This window comes from Poecilia latipinna, unplaced genomic scaffold (genome assembly GCF_001443285.1).
Source record: "Poecilia latipinna isolate Pla-1442-1.1 unplaced genomic scaffold, P_latipinna-1.0 Scaffold677, whole genome shotgun sequence".
Lineage (NCBI taxonomy): Eukaryota > Metazoa > Chordata > Actinopteri > Cyprinodontiformes > Poeciliidae > Poecilia > Poecilia latipinna.
In genome coordinates, this window is record NW_015113293.1 from 160256 (window position 1) to 184380 (window position 24125).

The following is a 24125-nucleotide window of genomic DNA, read 5'->3' on the forward strand; positions in this document are numbered from 1 at the left end:
AAATTGTTTCACAGCAGCAGGGACGGCTCACTTGGTAGGGTGCAAATCATGCTTTGATTGTGACATTTGACCCTTCAGTATTCAGATTTTGATAAATGAAGGCGCATTAAAAAAAAAAATCATTAAAGGGCCTATTGAGTCGTTAGGCAGCCGAAAATGGAGGCTAAACTTAACCTGTGGTTCTTAAACCGTGTCTACAATGAATAAGAGAGCACTAAAACTATTGTTTTTAAGCTTTTAATGAATAGGAAATATATAAATAAATTGAATTTAACTGAAGTCTTACAGACAAAATTAATGTACTCTCCATATTTTATTTGACAAGTTTATAGTTTTGAAATGAAACCAGAAGGCAGTTTTAGCCTCGTTTTGTTTCACTCTTGTGGGACCAGCAGAAGACAAGACTCAGCTGTTGAAGCAGGTTCAGTGTTAAGATTTTGTGCTTAAATAACCAGAGTGTGACAAAAATAGGAGAAAACAGATTTTGTCCAGGAGCATGAATACTTTTTAAGGCAGTGAAGAGTTTCAGAAATAAAATCCAGTTTGGCCTCTAAATTTTTGACAGTTTAAGCTTTAAAATGAAAGTTTTGTGATAATTTAGAACCCTTTCATTGTTTGTCGTGAACAAAGATCAAAGCTGGACCAGCGCTGAAGCAGAAATCTCCAGCTGACGTTTGACGGCTTGCAGAAAGTATTACAGCTAATGCAATTAACCTCAGCAGACTCATTTCACATAAAACTATTGATTCCCAATTTAATGTGACAGTAAACCCTAAAATACAACATCAGCTCAAATAATTCCACTGCTCAAATTCTTACAACGTTAGAGGAGTAGACTGCCACCCAGCCAAGTGTTGATGTCTGCTTTTCTGGTGCTTCGATTAGTCTACTCGTGAGCCCAAATCTGCAGCCCGGCATCAAAGGCACTCGCTGCATTGCTCACTGCAAAATTGTAGATCAAAGTCTTGTTGAGCTTCACAAGCTGCCTCAGCTTCAAATGAAATCTCAGGTTTTGCAAGCACAACTGACACAAGCAAGCAAGCTGTGCATCATGGGAAGGCAACAAATTTTTAACACATCAACCCATAAAACATTTATTTTTTTATTTTATTTTTGTGGCTGTCTTTATCATCACATTGCATGTTACACAAACTGTTTGGTTCCAACAACACCAGGGAGAGCCTGCACAGCCAGGTGTGATCTGACATGCCAGCCATGTCACAGGCACAGTGAATCGATTGAAAGGAAATTTAAAGGTTACATCAGAGCGCCACAGAGATTTCTGCACATTTGTATGCAGCCTGAGTTATGTTATTTATTCATTTTTTCTCATCTGGGATGAAGGGTCTTGCGCTGATCACTAATCAGTGCTTCAACACTGCACAGAAAATCAAAACATAACACCAAATGCACTGACTTTGCACTGGTCAGTTTCCAAAAATGTTGGGATTCAAAACATATTTCAGTGCCTTGCATAATATTCATGCTGCTTTTTTTTCCACATTCTGTCAGGATTACCTATTTTAATGCGTCTTATTGATATTTTATGTGACCAACTAACACAATACAAAGCTGTGGATTGAGAAACAAACATAACTGATCTTTTATATTTTTTAAAACTGAAAATGAGAAAATCCGGTTTGCATTCTGGCGTCATTGCTGGCAACTACTTTGACTAGACCTTTCTGACATCAGTTTGCTTTAAATTAAACTTTTAAATTAAAGTTTAGAGGAGTTGTACTGGAAGATGGACATCCAGCCCAGCCTGGAGCCTTTTTCCAAGTTTTCATCCAGGATTTTCTTATCTTTTGCTTCATTTATCTCTTAATCACTTTCTCTGGTTCTGCTTAAGCAAAAATATCCCTACAGCATAATACCAACACCATGCACACAGGTGGACTTTATTTAGTGGTATCAGAGTAAAAAAGGCTTAGTACAAATGGACACTGTCAGATATTAATCAGTATCGGTCCTGATATTGAAAGAAAATCCTAGATAGGGAATCGGTGACACTGCGTCTTATCCATCTGATCTGTTCAGTCTACTTCTATGCTTTGTGTCATGAGTGACTTCATGCTTTATTATTTATTTTACGTTATACTTGAAATTCCTAATTGCACTCTCTGAACCATTTGAAGGTTTATTGCAGTTTATTTTTACGTCGTTTGACCAACGTAGTCAAACTGAACATTTTCACATTGGCTGTTCCATTACTAGTTGCATTGACTGAAGAAATCAGAGTTGTTTTGTTTTTACATGTTTGACCGTCTTTGTAAAGCAATGGTGTATTGAAGTGTGCTCTACTGGTGCAAAGTTATCACATAAATGTCTAATTCAGTACATTTATGTCTATGTTTAAAAAAAGAAATGTTTTAAGTAATTTCAAAAATGTTTTTCCGTATCAGATTGGTATGGGCCGATACTAAACCTCAGATATCGGTATCGGTATTGGAAGTGGAAAAAGCGGATCTGTCTGTCCTTAATTAAGATTTTTTTTTTTTTTGTATTTCTATTTGTATTGTATTCACATCTTTGTCAGCATTCAGTTTTATTAAGCAGTTTGGTCTGCTAACAAAATGGTCTTCTGTTCTCACACAAATAAAATGGTGATGTTTTTTGTTGTTTGTTTGTTTTTTGTTTTTCCCCAGTGTGAGCAAATCAAATATTCTTGAAAGAACGGCTGCACAGTGGAATGCAGAAAATAAGATTACTGCTGATCCACAGCAGGAACTTGCGCTGTGGCTCAGAGATTGTCCAGATTTGTCAAAAGAAAAAAACAAAAGTTCACATCTTATGAAAATAGTCTTTGGGTGTACAGTATAAGCTTGCATGGCCAATCGTCCCTCTTTCTTCACCTCTAGAAGTGTGCAGAAGCTGCTTATGTTTTGGCACTGTCTCTGAAAATAGCATGATAAATATAACTGGATTTTATTTTATTTATTTATTTTTTTCATTTTTTAGATGGTGGATTGAAAAGAAGAGAGAACTTCCAAAAGAATAATAATAATAATAATAAAAAAAGTTTATTGCAATTTGCTTTCATTTCCAGGTCAAAGTAGGATATAATTAGGACTTTGATACATCCTGTCTTTGGGGATTTCAAGCTCACAGAAGCTTAAATTAACTGCATGTCAGTGAGTCACCCATCAGGCTTCCAATATGTCATGAAGATGTCTGGCATTTGATCATCTCTATAGCCTCAGCATCCTTTAAAATGCTTTATATTCAAGGCTGCTTGTGGGGGAGGGGGGGACAGAAAGATGAAAATAGCAGCTTTCATACCGCAGGTGAATTTATTGCCGCTATCCAGCATAAAATTGTATGAGACTTAAATGAAAGCATATAAACATGCACCCTGACCTTTCGCTGTCATGCTGGTTTAACGGAGCCATTGTTCCAGCTCAGCAAACGCGGCACTCTGCCCTAATTCTGAGTGGTCGTTCTTTATCCATGAATATCCCATGGGTTTTTACAGTAGCCCACTCTGTTCTTGTCCTACTTTCCGACGACGTGCCACTCTTCCCTCCTTGTTTGTCTGTTAAACGTGACGTGCTCACTGCCCTTTCACCGACCTCTCCGAGGTATCAGACGGCAGAGGGAAGCGGAGCAGCTCGGTCTGTGTGCATCCGTCTTCTTTGGCTCTGGGAAATTCAATTCGCTCCTCTCGCGCAAAGACTCCTGACTGACACCGACGCACCTTTCGTTTCCCATAAATCTGAGCTGTCTGGTCAGGCGCTTCGAGCATGTCATTTGTTTCACTTAGGGTGCTGTCGCCTGGCCCTCTCTCCCGTCTCTCCCCCCCCCATTCTCTGCTCTTAAACAGCATGTAACTCATAAAGGAGCCCATGACGCAATGTCCCAAGTCTAACAATACAGCAGGGACGCAGGGAGGGAAGGAGGTTCGACCTTTTTCCCTCCGGCAGGCCTTCGAAACTGATAAACAAGGTGTTGAATTACGTATCGCTGCCACAGAATGCCAGGATGTTGGTGTTACCTTCAGCCATATTTCAGGCAACATTTATTGCTAACTCAATTTATCAAACCATCGGCGATGCTGCGGGCGTTCGGTGGGTCATAATTGAATGCGCCCGATTCGGTTATACATGTGAATCTTATGTCTCCCACTGGGGCTTTAAAATTGTCTACTGAGCTTCACCCTGCAATAAAGTCAGCGAAGAGAGCTTAATAAAAGTAATTGCAGTTTAATGGATGCTACCTGCCAGATTAAGAGGGAAACCGGGGTTTCATATTGCGTCATTATTTTCACCGAGACCCTCTCCCCCGCTCTCTCTGGCTATTTTTATTTAGTGAGGCCCCATCCAGACATGGGAAATAATCTTGTTACCAGCGAGAACACACTTTCACACGCAGTGGTCGGCCTTATGTGATCACTCGTAAAACCTGTGGCTTACTTGCTTTTATCCACGAGGATACCGAGCAGGCTTGCTGAGTTAAGAGAATGCTTTTGGCGTTCCTGTAATGGCTTTGCTGATGAATTTGTCTTGCTATTCTTTTTTTTTTTTTACACGGCTTGGCTGGAGGTCTAACCAGGAACTGTGCTGCCGAAGGCACTGAGAAAAGCCGACATTGCTAGACTGCGCCTAACTCTTTCACAGTACTGGCTTATCTTTCTGCTTGCTGAGGTTTTAAGGAGACGGGGTTAATGGCCAGTCTGACCTCAGACACAAATGGAAAGCTTTTTAAAAAAATAATGCTGTACATTTGAATATTTGTTCTAAGTTAGCTGACTTACAGTGCCTTGCAAATGTAATTACACCCCTTTAACATTAACAATACTGCAGACGACTTGAGGCTGGAGCTAAGACTCACATTTCAGCATTTCGGATAACACACTTGAACATAGAGCAAACAAGCAAGAAAAATCATTTCTGCTAAGACGAGACCAAACTTAAATGTGTCTGCTTAGAGGCAAAATCTTACAAACTGCAGAACGATTAACGACAATCATAGATGTGATAAGACGATCCTAGAAGAGACCATGTGAAAGACTGAAGACTGGGGCTGCATTGTCTTATTTACGTGCTAGGATGACCCAGTCAAAGTCCAGATGTAATTTTAACTGTGAACCTTTGGCAATACACAAAAAGCAATGTTCACAGGTGCTATCTGACTGAGTTATTATGCAAAAAATGAGCAGAAATTTCTGTTTTGATATGAGCAAAGCTGAGACAGACATACCAAAAGGACTCTACATTTCTGCAGCAAAAGGTGGTCACGCAACACATCGACACACTGCGGAGATGGTTGAACACCGAATACGTTCCACAATCGTCACATTTTTATCTGAAGAGAAATGTCATAAGCCTTTTTCTTGCTCGTTGAATCACATGAAATTATAGCAAAATACAAATGTTCTGATTATGCCTGTAACATTTTGTAACGGAACAAAATGTGCAAAGGTTTAGGCAACGTGAATATTTTTTGCAAGTGAACTTTCTTCTCGCTTCCTGACATTGGATTGTACATATTTAGATCTCTATCAGATTTGTGACGATAAAATCATGCACCTGCTCTAGATTTTTGGCATGCCTGCCCTGCAGAGGAGTTCTGCTTGATGACACTCATTCCCCTCATATGTGAAAAACAGCCAGCTGTCTGATGTGCCAGAAGAGTCAGACAGTACTGGGGGTGGGGAGAGGCTGTTTGTAGGCAAGTGTGAGCCAGTAGTAGAGCAGAGGATATCCTTATTAAATACTGGCTGCAGCTCAGACTAATCCCTCATTAAGCATTTCTAAAAAGAAAAAAACAAAAACAAGAAGCATATAAACTAGATGCAAACACATCCATTCACCAAATACATACAAGTCTTAGAATCTAAGCTGACAATAAACTCTGCATTAAAAACTGTCCATAGTCGCATACTTTCATTGCTTAGCAATAAATTTACTTTTAGGATTGACTTCATGACACCTTCAGTCAGTTAATTAAGCAGATATCAAATAACTCACTTACGCACCGAGGCAATTAGAAGACAGCCGTGCAAGATTATATTTCCAGCTCCTCACCCCCGCTCTTTCTATGCTGTGTTCACCCATCTGTCAATGAAGCCCAAGATGGTGGGCATCTATGTTGCTAAGCATGCATATGTGTGTTGCACAAAAAGAAAAAGAGATGAGCTTCAGCTTCCCCCTTTTCCACTTTTCTCCCCTGCGCAGTGGCAGAAGGATAGCCAGACAGAGCGACAGGTGTTGTCTGCCTTAACTTCCTGGTCTTCTTTAGTGCCGTGTGTACGTGCAGGTCTATGCAGGTGAATCTCTTAGGGTCCATGTTGTTGTGCATTTATCTGACTGTGTGTGTGTGTTTATTAGTTTAAAGGCAGAGTATTTCCCTTTTGAGCCAGATCCTGCGGAGCTGGCATGTTGCTTTCACAGTCAGTCTGCATTCAGACCAGCAGTCTCCTTTTATACCGTCTGCCACTTGCCTGTTAAAGCTGAAACACATGCAGCATCCCTAACTAAGACACAACTATTACAAGGTCTGCATTTGGTTTGGTGAAATTCTCAGGCTGGTATTAATGAAAACGCATAGATGGGACAAAGTTGACATTCACAAGGTTTTCTGGAATCTTATTTTTATTGGTAGTAAGAACATAACTGGAGCTTTGCAATGTTATTGGGATATTCCAGATACAGGGACGTCTCACATCCTTTGGTTTAATTAATTCAGCAGCCCACTTTTAAATCTCTAATCTTCTAAGAGATTCAAGTAGATATTGCTGCTGTGTAATAATTGACATTGTATGCACGAATTCAGTGTATTATTAAAAAAGAGAAATTAATATTTTCCTTGCTCTGACAGTTCCCTCCCAAAGGATCAAATGTTTTGATTTGGAGTTTCTGGAGCCAAGAAAAGAAACCCACACTCCCCTGAGGGAGTTTTATGTTCAACTTAATTTTGCTGTCTGACTTTTCATGCAAAAATGTACAGCTTGAGTCAGCAGTTTATATGTTATTAACCTTAATCTTAAGATAGGCTTTACTGGTTGCAGATATTACAACTCAAATGTGAAAGAGGTACGGAGAAGTGTTATATAAACATGGATAATTAGTGAGAAAAAAATGTCTGATTAACAGTTTGAGCATTTTTTTTTTTTTTTTTTGCAATTGTTTGCAAAACAGCAACAGCAACAAACAACACTGGAGTGGGGTTTTTCAGGATCAGAACATGGGTTAGAAGTGATCAATCTATCATTGTTTTCATCATTTTTTTTTTCTGGTTCCTCGTTTTTTTTTGTTGTTTTTTTTTTTTCGTTTGTCCTTAACATCTCTGTCTCCTAATAATTTTTATGGCCTGTCCGGTTGGCTTTCTGAACCACACATAATTCTATAAAGTGTCTGCTGTGAAATGAGAGCAAAATTAAAATTTTCCCACTTTGGTAGAGTAAGTCTGCCACCAACACTGCAAGCCAGCTCAGCCCTCCAACACTGTTTGTCCAACTCTGCCAGGACACGACGCACAAAGAGGAAAATACCACTTAATTCATTGCTGACAAAGTGGGATCTCATTCAAAGACGCCAAATACTGGTGTTACAGTGCAATGAGCTTATGAGATGATTGATTTATTTGGTGCATCAGAATGAGACAAAATTATGTTTTAACATTTTTTTCAAGAAAGCTTACAATCTTAATGGTTTTGTTTCAAGAATCACAAGCTAAGTTTTAAAGAATCTGTAATAATCTAATGTAGGTGCGACTTCTCTAAATACTGACTTTTACAACACGACCCCGTCCAAGGAGGTCTTAATGCTGGAAATATCTTTTTTTGTTGTTGTTGTTTTTACGTATAGCAGAATCCGAGGTTGCAAATACCACTCAGACTTTAGTGTTTTCTGAAATGTAACTTTTCTAATGTTTGATGAAACTTTTAACAAATCTTAAATTGTGTTTAAACAAATTTTAAATGGTGTAAGACAAAAACAAATATAGTCTAGGTTTGGCCAGTAAATGTTCAATTTCAACCTCACAAATGAGTTGCGAACAGAAACTATAAAGTGTGTTGCTGATCAGCTAAATTTGTCTTTTGAATGTTGTCCTCAGAATTATGGAGCCTTTTTTAATATTAATTCATTCAAACACACATGGTTGTAACTGGATAGCTGCAAAAGTCTGTTATACCCCCACAACTGACTGATCCATGGTGATGGGAGGGGTAATGTTCTTGGTAAAGTTAGTTAATAATATATCTTCATGAAAGTCTCAATATACACATTTTGTTTACCAGATATAAATTAACTGTTTTTTGTAACAAATAGAATTACAACTGGAAACTATGTTCTCCGCTTTTACTCGCTCTAAGATCAGCTGTCCCTCAACTTTGTTTATTCAGAGGTCAGTGTGATTCAAAGGGGTCGTTTTCAAATGAAAACTAGTAAATGAAGGTAACATAACCACATGTTTTGATGTCACGCACACCCAGGCTAGGTTGTTAAAGTGGCCCCCCATGGGAACCGGTTTCTGGGTCCGCTGCCCGCTCCTAAAGTCATCAGCATAATTACAGCAGTCAGGGTTTCGGGTGAAACGAGTGTGTGGCTTTTTCCGAGGGAGCTGCCTCACTGCTTCACTTCATCTTCAGTCACACTTATGAAGCCTCCCATCTGTTTCCTCAACACTACAACTTGCATAAGCAGGAGAAGTTCTTGTGCTCGTCTTCGTGAAGCGGCCCAACAGATTTCCGAAGGGCTCCCACGTCTGCTGGCCTTTTTATCAGCCTGTTCCCCATCAGCTTGGTACAGTTTCTACGACGCCTAATCAGCCTGTCGGACCATTTATATGCTGAGCTGTTTAATAATCATTACGTGCTTGATGATTCCTCATATAATTGGATTTCATGACCAAATCAAAAAACATTCAGTCTCATTTTCTCAAAATCAGTCTGAAAGATGAGATTTGGACCTTTCTCATGGTCTTGGACTTTCAATAAAAATCTACAGGAATCAAAGGTGGCTCAAAAGAGCCAACCTTAGTGTAGGTCAACATCTGGCAACAGGGACACTTTCATTTCTCAGCAGAACTTGCAGATGCTGTCCACAGCATTCGAACAGAGAGAGAGATATTTCCTCTAGGCCAGGGGTGGGCAACTCCAGGCCTGGAGGGCCGGCCTCCTGCAACTTTTAGATGCATCTTTACTTCAACTCTCCTGAGTCATCTAATGAGGTCGTTAGCAGGACTCTGGAGAACTAGACTGCACTGAGGAGGTGATTCAGCTGTTGGATTCAAGTGTGTTGGACCAGGGAGACATCGAAGAGTTGCAGGACGCAGGCCCTCGAGGACCAGGATTGCCCACCCCTGCTCTAGGCTCTGAGCAGACATCTATAATGCATTCCCTACATAAAGAGCCCAATCAGCAGATCCCCAGCCTGATACCTCAATCAGTTTCCCAATCTCATTTCTAATTTATTTTTACTTGACCCCAACAAACCCAGCACCGTGAAGTGCAGTTCGACATTAATCTCTCAAATCTGCAGTAGGCACTGAAGCCATTCAGTAGTTTGGCATGAATCCCATTCACAATTCATTCCCTGAAAACTCCATGAAGTGCCTTTCATTTGTCTTTTATTCAAGTTCACCTAAGCTTTATGAAGGGGCTTAAAATGGTGAATCTGTTCTGCGAGTAGGTGACGGGAATCTTAATGCCTCCCTGATGCAGCTGAAGCTGCACATAGAAAAGAGAATGATGGATTAGCTTTATCCATAAAGGTTTATTGTATTTGTCAGTGGCTGTCCTGCTTTCTTTACAGCTACTTTTACCACGTCAAATAAATTCATTCTTTATTGATATGTCTACGCTGGGTTATTTTTTCGTTCTCGTTATTCAGACCCTTTTGAGCAATGCTTTGGCGCCGATGGCAGACAGCACTTCACACTGTTAGGGCGTGCGTGTATGTGTGGCAGCTTGTTTTTGCAATTTTCTTGACATTTTATTGTAAAAGGTCAGAGCGCTTTTGAGTTTTGCGTTTGTTGATTCTGTACCCCTTCCACCAAAAAAAAAGAAGAAATAAAAATCAAAGGTAACAACCATTGTGCAACTACTTTCAACTGTTTTACAGATGTGGCGTACGATCAGGGCAGACACGTCGTCTCTTGACTTCTCAGAATCATGTAACTGAGAAAGTTTACATTTTGTAATGAGTTTTCTTCCATATGTGGCTTAACGCCAGGCTACAGCTTTTTGTTGTTAAAGGGCTAGAAATGAAGAATTTCAAATAGTCGAGCTCTTTCTATAGACGTGGCATGAGTGTCAGAAATTAGAACCGCCTTATGTTCCACAATTAAGCAACGATATGATGAATTTGGTTCTCAAATGTTGCAGCAATAATGGTAAGAACATTCTTTAGTCTTTTGTGATGTTACACAGGTGCTTTATCTGCACTCATGAAGGTTTTCTCACCTTCATGCGTAATGCTTGTAGTTGCTTCAATGACAGGGCAGTCTAAACTATGAAGTATTTTCTGGTTATCTCAATTTATTTGACTACTTGGGATCACTTATAGACCATGTTTAGACGTTAACACTCGCGCTACGTGAGGGTCCAGTGGACCCCCCGTGAGGTTTTGACCCTGTGTGCGGCGGGGGTGGTGTAAAAGAATATTTTAATAATCGAGTACTCTACTGATTATTCTTACAATCAGAATCTCTCTCTCTCCCTCTCTCCTGTATAAATACACCAGTAGTGACCTTTCCACCGTTCGCCATGAAACGGTAATCGGGCAGTTCCGGGAGGAGTGAAGCTGTCGTATTCCAACCATTTCGTCCGTCATTTTCAAGATGCTTATTGGTCCCCCAAAAAACCAACACAAACCCAGAGACTTTGTCGTTATGCTGCTAGCACGTAGCAACAACTCGTATGCGGAAGGGAGAGCGCTGCCCAACACAAATAATGATCCCAGAACACGGTGCGCTAAATAATAAAACACAATTTGATGAAGCTTTGAGGCAGATACGTTTTCCTTTAATAATCAAGGTGCTCGAATCATTCGAGGAATCGTTACACTTCTAGTGTGCAGTTCCAGTGGTGTCGCACTGATCCCACATGCATATTTACAAGTTTTATTATTTTTGGTAGTTTCGAGGACTGACCAAAAATAATAGAATAATAGAATAATAGAGGTCAGACTGATGAAACACCCTGACCTCTTTCTTGTTGTCCGACCATGACATCTGCTGCGCTCTTCTCGAGCGTGGTGCTAAGACTGCGGGAGGATTAAGTTTCCATTACCAAATGATTGGTAGATCATTAAATATGGAAAAAATACATTAATACTGGCTATTCATGATTACAGCCATGTGGCCAATTCAGTCTTCTTAAATAGGTGTTTTTTTAGACACTTAAATCTGTATCAGCTAGGTTTTATAGCATAGAGAAGATGTTAAGGCTCCAAATATGATCGACAGCTGAGTTTCTCACAGAGCCTATGACCTTGATCTATTTTCTAACAGATGGGAATTATTTGGTGGTAGTAATTTTTCCTTTTCCTGCACTCAATTTGTCTGTCTTGGTTGCACACAGATCTTGCAAACCTTCAACCGTGGCATTATTTCAAATACTAAAGAGACTATGGATGAGTTTTAAATATATGACTTAAAGTTTGAATAAAGGAATGAAATGATGAATTTTAGCATCAAGTTTGCGCCTCACAACATGTTGAATGTATTAATACTTGTGAGGCTGCGAGAACAAAGGGCTTTTACTGAATCATGAGGAAAAGACGAATCCATAATACAAAAGAAGAGTTCTTGGATGCACTTTGATGCACGACTCCAGAGATTTGTTCCCTTGCAGATTTTGTATGGCACTTGTCAAAGTGGTGCCAAGAAGCTCAGACTCTATCTCCCCTCCACTTGACATCAGCAGCAGGAGATAAAGAGAAGCTGTTGAAAGGCACTTTGGTGCAGACTCTCAATCTTGTGTCCAAGTATTGTTCCATCCAACGTGTGCAGCTATATCACTCGGCTGGGTGAGTGAACACCTGCCTGCAGAGATGAAAGGCGCCCCTAGTTGAGCGTTGTCTTGGCTTCCCTAACACCGCAGACATTTTCTATCCGCCCAAGTTGCAGATGAGTGGGAGACTGCGGCGACCGAAACTTGCTAAAGCGTGCTAATGTTTTTCCCCTCTGAGGTGCAGCAGCAGGCAGGAACCAGAGAGGAAGTAGGGCACAGTAAAGCAGACATCAAGGTGGAGCTGCTTGCTCCTTTGTGGGCCAGTGCATGCATACGAGTAGCCCTCGGGCAGTTTTTTTCAGAATCTGATTGTTGTAAACTGAAACTGCACGACACAGATTCATCGTCGGCTCTCTCTGAGTCTGCAAAATTTACATCGGTTTACGTGTGTGTGGGTGTTTGTGTGCGTCTATGGATGCACACAATTAAGGATGCACCTTAATTTAACGAATAAAGGATGACATGTCTGACACAGTTTCCCTTGCATTTCTTCCAGGAATCGTCTTCTTCTGAGGTCAAGACTTCTGAGAAATGAGCTGCCAATGTAAGTCCCTTGGCTGACCTCAGGACTTGGCTGGTAATGTTGCTTTTAATTTAATTAAACTGACTAAGAGGTATAATTGAGTACACAAATGCGTACGTGTGCAGTGGAGACGCAAATTCTGAACCTCTAACCTTTATTTTACTTCACTTCACCACCCACCAGGGACAGCATTCACCTCCGACACAATTCATCAGGAGCTAATTTTTATTCCCGACAAACGCCAGTGCTCTGTCAAAGCAGGACTCAGTCATGAAGAAGTGTAATTCATATTTCAGACACAAGTCTTTCCACTCTATGTTATTCTACGGACGCCTTGCGACTGCCTGGTTTGGGTTTGTCATTCCGAGTGCAACCAAGGCTTAGGGTGTTATCAATAATGAATGAGGATGTGGAAGTTTTCGCTGGATTTTTTCCAAACTCTGATATGCTTCCATTAAAAGCTTGGGTAGAGCGGTTCCCTGAATGCCTGGAAAGTGGTGCAGTCCCGCTCATCCTAATGATAAGATGATGCAATCCTCAGAGATAACCGTACAACGAGAAAGTTTTATGAGGATTTATTTTTCCCTTCGTACTTTTTCGACTGAGGTTTTCATGAGTAGTAGAAGTTCTGATAGTGCACAGCAAAAAAAAAAAAAATCCTATTTACTTGATGTTTATCTGTACATTAATTATTTAGAATACATTAGCTAGACTTTTTAACACAATTTGCAACTTAGCACTATTTGTAAAATAACTTTCTGACCTAACGCTACACGATATGCACATAAATAATAAACATCTCATTTCTCTAGTCAAAGATACGGTTATGAAAAATGTTGTTTTTGACCTTTATTTGGTAGTGAATGCTTTAATCTGACACGATCTGTGCAAAAGGTTTAGCTTGAATAACTGTGTAAGAAATGTCATATGGTAATTATGAAGACATTCATTGGAAACAATGCCTTTAAAATAAGTGGTGATAGGAATTTCACCAGGTGTTGATATGTGTTGTGCTTGTTTTCTGTGGGTTCGTTTTGTCAGACTTTTCACTCAAATCCACTTCAGGGCTTCTGGGCTGCACTCTAAACATTGCTGAATTAAAGAAAAGAAAAAAAAAGCAACATCCTATTTTGAGATGTTTTGATAACTCAGTCCTGAGTCATACACCCCCATAGTGCTTGATTATGGGTTTGACCTAGCATCCTGAGTAAGTCTGCAACCCAAAAGGTTATTTAAAGTGTCTAATAGCTGAAATTTATAGGATTTCTATTTTGGATTTTATGAATTGAGGTTGTAGTAATAGTTGCCAGTAATAGTTCTCGTTACATTAAATAAATGCAGTTTTGTCAAAAATAATTCTTATTCCTTATAGACTTAAAATGATTTTTATTTACCCAAGAAGTTTATGTGTATTTATTACACTTTTAAAAATGTTGCCTGTCAATACTGACTTTATGATCAGTTCTTTGATCAAAGTGTGAATGTTGACTGTAGCTAGCATTAGTTCATGCTGACTACTCACCAAAGATGAGGACTTTCTGTTGTCATCCTCAACGTAGGGATGTGTGCTCCTTGGCTCATCCAATTATTGCCAGGTCCTGCTTCTCAGTTTCTGATGCTACAGAATCATATAGAGAAAGTTTGCAGCTTTGCAACAATTTGGAGAATTCTCTTTGATGCTTGTATTTCCCCAGACAGCAAAAATGATCTGGGCCAAATATCGGAGAGCATTTGGCCCAGACCCATCAGCAGTCCTGGGCCTGAGTCTTTTTTTTTCTTCTTCTTCCAATTCCCCAGTTACCAGTGTGGGTTAGATTGATGTGGTGGAGGTAAATAGCAACATGTTTCTTTCAAACTTTCATCTTATTAGCTGAAATCAATAAGGAGCGTGCGTCAATGCCCAATGAAGCCCGGCATGTTAATTAGCTGTGAGTTTTTACTCCTTCCCTTGAAACGTCTCCGATTTTCTCTGTAAATAAGCTGACTTTAAACGCAGTTTGCCTTTTTAAAACTTCAGAAACTATTGAGAGCATGTACTGGTTTATTTATGATTTCTTCTATATTTTGTAAAAAAAATAAAATAAAATAAAGTAAAATAAAAAAATAAAAATCAGTATTTTCTCAGCAACTTATGTTTTGTTTTTTTTTTTACTTTTTCCTCCATTTTTACTTTTGTGACTTGTTCATAATTTTCTCGTGGCACATTGCTCTGGCTTGTTCTAACTTTTCAACTCTTTTCTTGCATGAAAAACATTCATTTTTTTATTGCGAGGTGTACACGTCTTATATTCACTGTGCCCTTACTCCTCCTATATCACATACACAAAGGGAGGCATTAGTATACAAATGAAGCTGACATTCGTATGCTCTTCGGTTTGAACAGAAACTACTGCCCACTCATGTGTTCTCGGGTTCCCTGTTTTTCTCGACAATCAGAGGCACTGCCAGCTGTGATGCTGCAGTTTGGAGATAACAGGAAGCTGCAGTAACTGGTCTCCATTTCTTCCCCCCGGGTGGAAGATGAGAGCAGCCGTCACGCTCACAATAGGACATGCTAGAGGTGTTAGAATTGGATCTGGGGGGGTTCATTTGATTCTTGTTTTTGTACACTTGGCTCTGCACAAAGGCAGCCTGATAACGCGTTAATCATACAATATCCTGTGCTGCAGGTTCATTTCATACTTTACTTTTCCGGTCAAAGTGGGACAAGTAGCATTTGCCCGGGGTTGATCGGATCAACAAAAGCACAGGCGGAAAGGAAGCTTCCTCAATAATGATGAAACATTACAATCAAAGCTGAGGTCTTTCTGAATCAGAGTGCTGAAAAGAGAGTTGGGCAAAGGTGGATGGCTGTGATTGATTTATTCTTTTCTTGCTGTCTTCACACTAAGAGAATGAGACCTGGGCAATTCCCCTGAATCACAGTGGACAGCATCTTCTGTTTCCTCCCATTTTGTCTGATGCGGTACAAAGTGTTTTTCCTGTTACGTTACAAAAAGCTGTCAAAGAGTGAAGCGGTAAGAAGTGAAACTGGAAACATGCTTAGTATTAGAGTGCACTCATAATCCAAACAATTACTCATGGTGGTGAACATGGTGGTTTTATCATTGTGTTCCCTGTACTAAAATTACAATGAGAGTTTGACGCTACGTGATCCTAAACCATCACTAAGCTGCATAAATCATTTAAGGGTTCATTCACACCAGCTCCTTTTTACATCACTTTTATTGAATTCTGACTTGTTTGCCTATAAAGTCTGGTTTGTTTGCGGAGGGGTTAAGGTGCAGGCAAACTCTGAGGCGGAGCAAAAAAAAAATAAAAACACAAACTCTGTCTCAACTACGAAACCAGGACTCAGTTTGGTTGAAGTGAACTCTAGCGCAGTTTGAATGCCAAGTGGACCGGAGGTCGCTCCAAAAGCAGGAAGTGAACAGTACCGCGGGGCATTCTGGATAAATACAACCTAAACAAACGCGAGTATAACGCTAGCGGACTTGCTTGTGTTCTTTTTGTTTGTTGTTGTTGTTGTTTTTTTTTGCCAAAGACAAAAGAGAAATCCTACAACCTCTAATATCTGACGCCATTCCATTTTTGTTTGGGTTTTCTTGCAAGAAGAACCTCTTCAGAAATTTTTGTGTCGTTTCCTTTAGAGATTTTTGGTGCAGCGTCACAACGGGCAACCAGGGTGAACAAGTTTTCTGATTAGTTTGGATTGTTTGACAGTGCAGTGTGAAAGCGAACCACACCGGCTGAAAATAACAGATGTTGAAATGTTGACCCCACCCACCCCCCAATGGTAGAGAGTCTCCTGAACTGTCAGTGGGTCTCTGCTTCTCCTCCAGAATTACTTTGGGTCTATTGGCTGTGTTTGTCAACATTTCTTTCTTTTGCCCAGATCATCAGTGGTTGGAGCCTTTGCATTTTTAGTGCATAGTGCTGATGTTTGGCCCTTTGGACATGGTTTTCATAACGTAGTCCTTCTTTAAACTTCTCTGCAGCTTTACTCCTGAGCTGCCTGCTGTGTTAGCGATTCTGTTAGATCTTCTGTTGCCTTCACATGGGTGCATAGATTCTATTTACTACTCAGCTCTTTGCACAAAGTTATAAAAATACTGTGCAGGAGATATTGATCACAACAGATAAAGAGCATCAAAGCATGCACATAATAGCTAAATAGATATAAAAAGAAAAATAAGGACGAGTACAAGACGACAGATATAGGTAAGTACTGATGCTACAAGAAAAATAAAAAGTGAAACGCCAGACTAAATACATGGGTTAGTCATCTTAATATATTAAATAGATTTAACTGTTTAAAAAAAGTCCAACAAGTCAAACACGGGTGAAGAGAAAAATCCCCAGGCCAGAGCCAGAAAGGTTTGATCTGCTTTAGATACGAGTGTTTTATTCCCCTGCACAGGGACATAGAGCACTTATCATGTAGCAGCCTTGGCGATGTTAAATTAAAAAATCTCTGAGAAAGTTCATCAGCACTGAGTTAGGATCTCTGTAAGGCTAGCTTTCCAAAGTGTAGCTGCTCATTTTTAATTTTTTTATTTTGCCAATCTAAATAAGCCAGGTCTGCGCTCCTGTTGCAGAGTCTACCTCCTCTGTGCCCTATGCATATGTTTGACAGTCAACGAAACAAGTTGCAGTAGCAAAACTTGCACAGCTTCCATAACTTATTTTGCTTGCAACGCAAAGGATTATGTGTCTGAAAAGCAGATGAAACACTGCAAAATGTACATTGAGCGATGGCGTCTTTTAACTGGACGTGCCTGTGGCTTTACTCGGGTTAAAGACAGCAAGTTAGATATAGAATAATTGGCCTATTTTTGTGTTTTTCTTCTGCGTATTGAGTCAGTAACATTCAAGCCCTGGGGGAGTGTGTCAAATCCACAATTCCACGGGTACTGACACATAAACAGACCCTCTTCACCTACCCAGAAGGGAGTAGCAGCTATTATGATGCTCTACTTTCAGATTGTTTACTTCGTCGTGAAGAAGGATCGAAAACATGCATCATTTTAAAGAATGGGAAAAAAGATGGTTAGGGAAGCAAGTTACAATTTAACCAAAGTATCCTGAGTGTCACTTTGTGATAATGTTGGGTCTAATGGCATTTTCAACATGTTGACTGAGACACACAAGTCCAAAGTTGCGCTGCGATATCTGAGCCTCGTGACAATTTGATAACCGACTGAAAGACGTGGATGACAGACTTTTGTCCCCTCTGGTTGAACTGCGATTGCTGTGGTAACTCATTTCAGTTTCTATCTAAAGACAACATTGTCTAGAAATGTCGCTAGGTTACTTTGGGTCATTATAAAATATCTGCAAAACAACACCTTCCCTTTCAGCGCGGCTCTCATTAGCCTACATATATTCTAAAACTGCAGACATTGACATTTTTACAGTGAGCAATTTGGCATTTTGAAGTTCACCTCCACATCAGCAGCAGCTCTCCGTTTTGGCATTACTTTCCAGTTGTTATTGTTTTGTCGCTTGCAAGCAGACTGGATTAGGACCTTCAAAATAAATCACTGTTTATGCAGTAAACAGGCTGATCATATCTTTTCAAACCAAGATTTTGACATACGTTCTTTAAAGCTTGATATGCTTTAATTCTTTATAATAGATTCTGTCATTTGTAGAGTTAAGCTCTGGTCATATGAGAGACAAAAAAGCTGCAGCAGCCAATCCAGTCTCTCTTTCACAGTGAATGCAGTTGCATGGGGTGAACAACTATGATGCAGATTTACAAGTCACTGCAGAAGAGACGATTATTTTTATTTATTTTTATTTTTTTTATTAGGTTTTGTTGGCTCTAGTGGCCTTTATTTGAAAGTAGTTTGACAGGAAAAAGGGTTATGAGAGAGGGGGAAGAGATGCGGCAAATGTCACCAGGCCTGGAATCGAACCTGTGACCACCGGCATGAGGACTAAGGCCTCAATACATGGGTTGGGCTTTGCCCCTGTGCCACCACAGCACCCCAAGAGATGATTATTTTAACTAATTGCAGCTTGCTGGGGTTGCCGTTGACCAATAGAAAAACAACAATAGGTGTCTGGGGCTGAGTTAGTAAGGCCCTCAGAAACATATTCTTTCAAAATACCTCACTTTGCTTACTCTTCTTGGAACTGGATCGGGACACCCCAAACATGTTGTTGTAAGTAACCATGACAACAGCTATTAAATCTCAGAACTAAATCTATTACCACTAGCATCTTCAGTCCCCCTGAATATGGTTTTCATGAGACAGCTACATATCTCTTTGCTACATTTTGACACATGAATGCATGGCATCCACTGAGAACCCCTTTTTTCTGCATGCCTCACCCTCTAGTGACCCTTCCCGTTCCAACAGGAAGGAAGTGGCTTGTCTTAGACCGAGGGGGGCTAGCGGCCGATTTGTGTGTCAAGCCAAGGACGTGTTTGAGTTGGAAGGGTTTAAAGCAGGGGTCCCCAAACTTTTTCCTGCGAGGGCCACATAGCTGTTCCTTTCTGTGGTCGGGGGCCGGTCTTAGTTTTTGCACTTTTGGATAGATTTTTACCCAGAATGCAAATGGAAAAAACCGTGAGTGAAACGGTGACTGGGACTGACGAGTATATATTCCATTGAGGGAAAGTTAGTTTCACATCTGCTCAAGCCCCCTGGTGGTTGAAGAAAAATCCACATATAAACCAGAAAATACAACATATGAAAAAAAACACTGAATGCTCTCTGGTATGAGCAGGCGGGCCGGATCCGGCTTTGTTCAGGGGGCAGGACCAAATGACGTGGCGGGCCGGATCCGGCCCGCGGGCCGTAGTTTGGGGACCCCTGGTTTAAAGCTTTATCCTGGTGAGATTTACGTCTGTGCAGCGGGCGATCATGAAAGACCGCAGCTCTATGCCGACACATGTGCTGTGCAGCAGCTGTCAGGCAGAACGGGCTTCCACAAAGATAATTAAATAATTTTTGTCAAGGTTTTATTTTCATTGAATAAAAATACATCCAAAACATTTAAGCAAACACTAAGCAAAATTTCCATGCAGATTTTTTTTTTTGTTTTTCTGTTTTCTTTGACCTTGTATTAGCAGCACTTTCTAAATAAACTTTCAGCTCACTGCTTTAGATGCAGTGAGCTGAAATCAAAGAGACGTTTCAAGCGAAGGCTGCAGTATGTCTGATAATGCTCGGATTGTTTGGTCTCTGAAGTGGATCCTTGATTTGTGTGGAGGAGAGAGGTATCTCTGTGAGAACAATGTCCATAAGCTGTCTTTGTGCTGGGAAAAAATAATCTTAATATACATGCATTAACATAAAGCAGGCTTTTGCCTGAGTGTGGGCATGTACGTCTCTCATGTCTGCTTGCATTAGTCATTTGGATTTGCCCGGAAACTACAGACAGTGGCCACAGCTGTAGCATACAACCCTCCCTGCCCCTCGCTGTACACAGCAGTCAGTGAGAGACGCCCTTTTTCTTATTCCCACATGTGAAATCGTCATAAAACACCACAGAGTTACTGGGTATAAAGCTTCCGTTCAGTCCATGTGGCATCAAGTTGATCATTAATCTTTGGTATTTTAGTACAAAACGTCTCACCAGGAGGTAATTTTTTTTGCAATACTTTGCATAGACCTGCATATGGAAGTGAACAAATGGATCAGCCAAACTGAAGGGATCCCCCTATGAAGATGAACACAGCATAAATCTACGTCCTTTTTCTTCCAGTTATCTATAGTGTTAGCAGGATTGCTTAAAGCCTAGACTTTCTGTCATATAACCTGCATTAAAAATAAATGCAGTGGAATCTGATGCACCACATGAAAATTCATCTGCATGAGTGAAAATTTCTACTTGGGTCAGTCGAATTAGATTAAAGCTGAATTTAGTCCACAAACTATTGCAGTGTCAAAGTCAAAGTCCAGATTGCAACCTGTCATTGGACCATTTTTGTGGAATCTTTTCAGAAACAAATGTCTCCAACCCTCATGTAATTAAGCCAACATTAAAAAGATGTTGTACTTAGTTTTTGACGGTCTGTCATTTCACTGTGACTTCATGTTTGTTCAGTAAAATAGTGACAATGCCGGACCAGTTGTACTCTTGTGCACTATGTTGGATATAAGTAAACTGGATGGATTTTTTTTTTTACTTCCCCCCATGAAAACCTAGAATGAAAATCTAATATTACTATTGCTGACAGTTGTACTGAATTAAAGTAGCAGGCCATTGACATTACATCAACATACTTTGTTCTTCCCCCTTTTACTAATCCATGCATAAGAAACAGTTAAAAAGGCACAATTATCCACTGATAGCTCATGTTTAGCTCAAAAACAGTTTCTTATTTTATCCACAGCTTTAATATCTCAGGCTACATCTATCTTATCGGTTTTTTTCAATGTAAGGACCGCAGCTGGAAAGCAATTACTTTACTGCCTGTAAAATGCCTGCATCGTTTAATTAATATCCAGCTGACGCTTTCATCTACACAGCAAAAGTTACCTTGTTTTCTCCTTCACAGAAGGAATTTGATCATTGAACGGAGCACAAAAACAGTGACGAGCATGCACCATGTTTCTTTAATGTGCAGATTTGAAATCCAGGAATAGTTTGGAGGGCATGGAAAGTTCCATCATCGCCTTCCTTTGTGAGCAGTGAAGTGGTGCCACTGTCTTCCACCGACTTCCTATCTGGCTCACAGTCTTCAGAGATGGGCTAAAATGAGTGGGTCATCTATCACAACAGAGGGGAGAGTGATAAATTTATAGCTGTGAAAATAGGCCAGAGCACGGCACTGATGGAATAGAGAGCGTGTAATTAGGGCAAGGTTAGGCTGCGTTACACACACACGCACACACACACACCCACGCACATATGCAGTTCCTTATGGTGATGTGGCACACATGCATTTAGGTTTCCACTTATAGGCCACTGTCACCTGAAGACACTCGGCTCTTAGTGCCATTCAGTGGGTGGTTTTATTTCACCCAGGATGCCTAACTCCCTTCATTAAGACACTCAAACTTCTTCTGAGTTGAAAATGTAGGATCAAACTGAATGAAAGCTTCATTAAACCCACTCTTGTTAGTAAAAATATCCCAAAAAATAAAATAAAAATTCCACTCATCACTGTTTATGTCAACTCTTGCCTGCTGTCCTCTTTTCCTCCTCTTTCTGTCTTTGCTCTCCTCCATTATGTTTCTGCAGCTTCACCTCGGTGCAGTTTACAACACATGTACTCATTTTCACACCTCTTCTCTCCTCTCAGATCTGTTTCATTTCCGCTGCCGTCAAACACCACACCTTACAAGCTTTTTTTTTTTTTTCCCCTGCCCTCCTGATTCTTCCTTCCCTATCCTCCTTTTCCCATAGTGTGCAAGCATTCATCTGCCGTGCATCACACATGGCCTTTCAACACAGCACAACAGGCACATGCGGAGCCGCCCCCTGTCTTCTAGGGCAGAGCTGTAAGCCTATGGACCAGATGGACTCGGGACTGTGCTGAGCCGTGCTGCCTCTCTCCGACAAATTGCCTCGATGTATACCATTGCTCAAATGAGAGGACGACGTCCTTTTGCACAGTCTCTTATCTAATTGTGGCCACCCACTGGTGTGCCAATATAGAAGCTGGCAGCTGGTTTGAAAATCTGTACGCTTAAGTAGTGGCAACACGGAAGCGTCTGGTACAAAATCTAAGAATGGGTCGTAATATACCCCGGGATGGATCCGTTTGGAAATGATGACTCTCATTTTGTCTTGGAACAGAAAATCAAGCTGAATTCCAGTTTAAGCTGTGTTGTGAAAAATGTAACATGACAAAATATCCTGTATCATATCTGATTGGAAGTTAACTGCAAGGAAGGCCCCCTGTAATGATGAAGAGTTAATAAATGTGAGATGCCAACAGTGTTATTGAGGATTTTGAACATTTAACTACACAATTGTATTGTATGCTAATGTTCAATGTTGCAGTAGCTCTGTAGTTTTCTGAATAAGTCGGCGCTTGAATTTGCTGCTATATTTAGATTTCTGATGCGGCGTTTGCCAAAGCATCGTAGAAACTTTCTATCTTTACATCGGGTTTTGTGCTTGCTCTCCGTGACACCAAAGACGACTTCTGATTTTTCTATAGTTAACCCCCCACCTAACCTTCCCATTCCCTCTTTCCCTTGGTAATTAATTTACTTACTGCTTGACGTTATTCACTAAAGAATGGGACATAATATGGCATCAATTGTAACAGTAGTTTTGAAATTAAATACATATTTTTCAATATATCTTTGAAAGATACACCCTTCAAAATACACCCTTTTACATCCTTCAACAAATTACTGACACAAAAATAAACTACTCTGTGCTATCAGACTCTGAAAACTGCACAAAACACTGATCTAAAAAGCTTTTCCACATACTGTACCACGTTGAGCTGAAAAAAAAGAAAAATGTTAGAGAGAAAAATATATATTCCTAAATAGCTTTGCTACCATTATTGGATAAAAAAATAAAAACAAAAATTCAGTCTTCTTGAGTTCACACCTGCCGACAATTATCGTTACTTCTTATTAACTTAAAATAAAGTGTAGATACACCTTTGGGGGATTTTCCTTTCAGCTCAAGTTGTAGTCTGCAGAGAGGTTACTTTTTGGGCAAAAACAATGCAGCACATCTACAAAATAACATATTACCCACAGTGGAAAGTGGTAATTATTGAAAATTATAATCGTCATGGTCATGTTTTTTTTTCTACATCACAAATATGACATTTAAACAAGGATTTGAACACCTTTGAGAGCAGCTGATGTTTTAATATGCCTATACTTAAAGTGTGCAGATGCTTGCCTGACTGTAAGTATACATAAGCAGATCAAAGTTTTGATTTCAGAAAGTAGATTTCTATTTTCTGAATAAAGGATGAGAAGAGAAATTCATCGGCGCTCCAATTATCTGAAAAGAAAACATAGAAGTATTCTGATATAAACTCACATATTGGCCAGGGAATATTTGCCCTTAATTATCATCAAAAACATTTCTGGCATCCCTACAGAACATTTCATTATCTGCTTTGCTCTCACTTTGTCATAAATGTTTTTTGTAGCTTGCACTTTGACAAGTTAATTGCCAGAAAGAAAAAAAAAGTCGAGTAAAGGGACAATTTAGCTTGTCTAGAGTGTGTCGCCCTCTTCTGGTGACTTGTGTGAACTTCTTGCATCTCTGACAGAGATTGAGGTAAGGGCATGAATCTGACTTCGTGCCAAAATCTCCTTTTCTCACTGAGGGGCAGGTGGCTGCTCCTCAGTGCACAAGGTAAGGAGATACAATCACCAAATGCTTCACAAAGCGTGATGTAACAAACTCAAAGAGATTTATTTCAAAGTTTTGACATTGTTTTGTGAAATATTGAATGGGCGATGTGTGCATACGATTTTACATATCCTGGGAATAGGAGAGAGTTCTATTTCCTGGCATTTTTAATTTTCCTAGTATGAGCCAAGGAGCATAAGAAAACATGGCAAACTGATTAGCTGTCTTTTTCTGTGCTTTTGTTTTTTTTTTTTTTTTTTTTGTGTTTTTGCACTAACTAGGTCTGATAAGTTGGGGGTTTTTTTGTTCCACTCTATTTTGCATATTTAGAGGCTATATATATATATA

At 40.0% G+C, this 24125-nt stretch overlaps 1 protein-coding gene across 5 annotated transcripts in view; it reads left to right on the forward strand.

The window, feature by feature from the left end:
- Nucleotides 1-24125, forward strand: part of dlgap4b (discs, large (Drosophila) homolog-associated protein 4b) — a 130960-nt gene that overhangs the window by 70673 nt on the left and 36162 nt on the right. For 4 of the 5 annotated variants that reach the window (XM_015044473.1, XM_015044474.1, XM_015044470.1 and 1 more), the window contains one exon: nt 12456-12503. The gene's annotated coding sequence lies outside the window, so the exon portion shown is untranslated. Of the gene's footprint in view, nt 1-12455; nt 12537-24125 lie in introns of all 5 variants that reach the window. The other variant, XM_015044472.1, reaches the window with a different exon arrangement.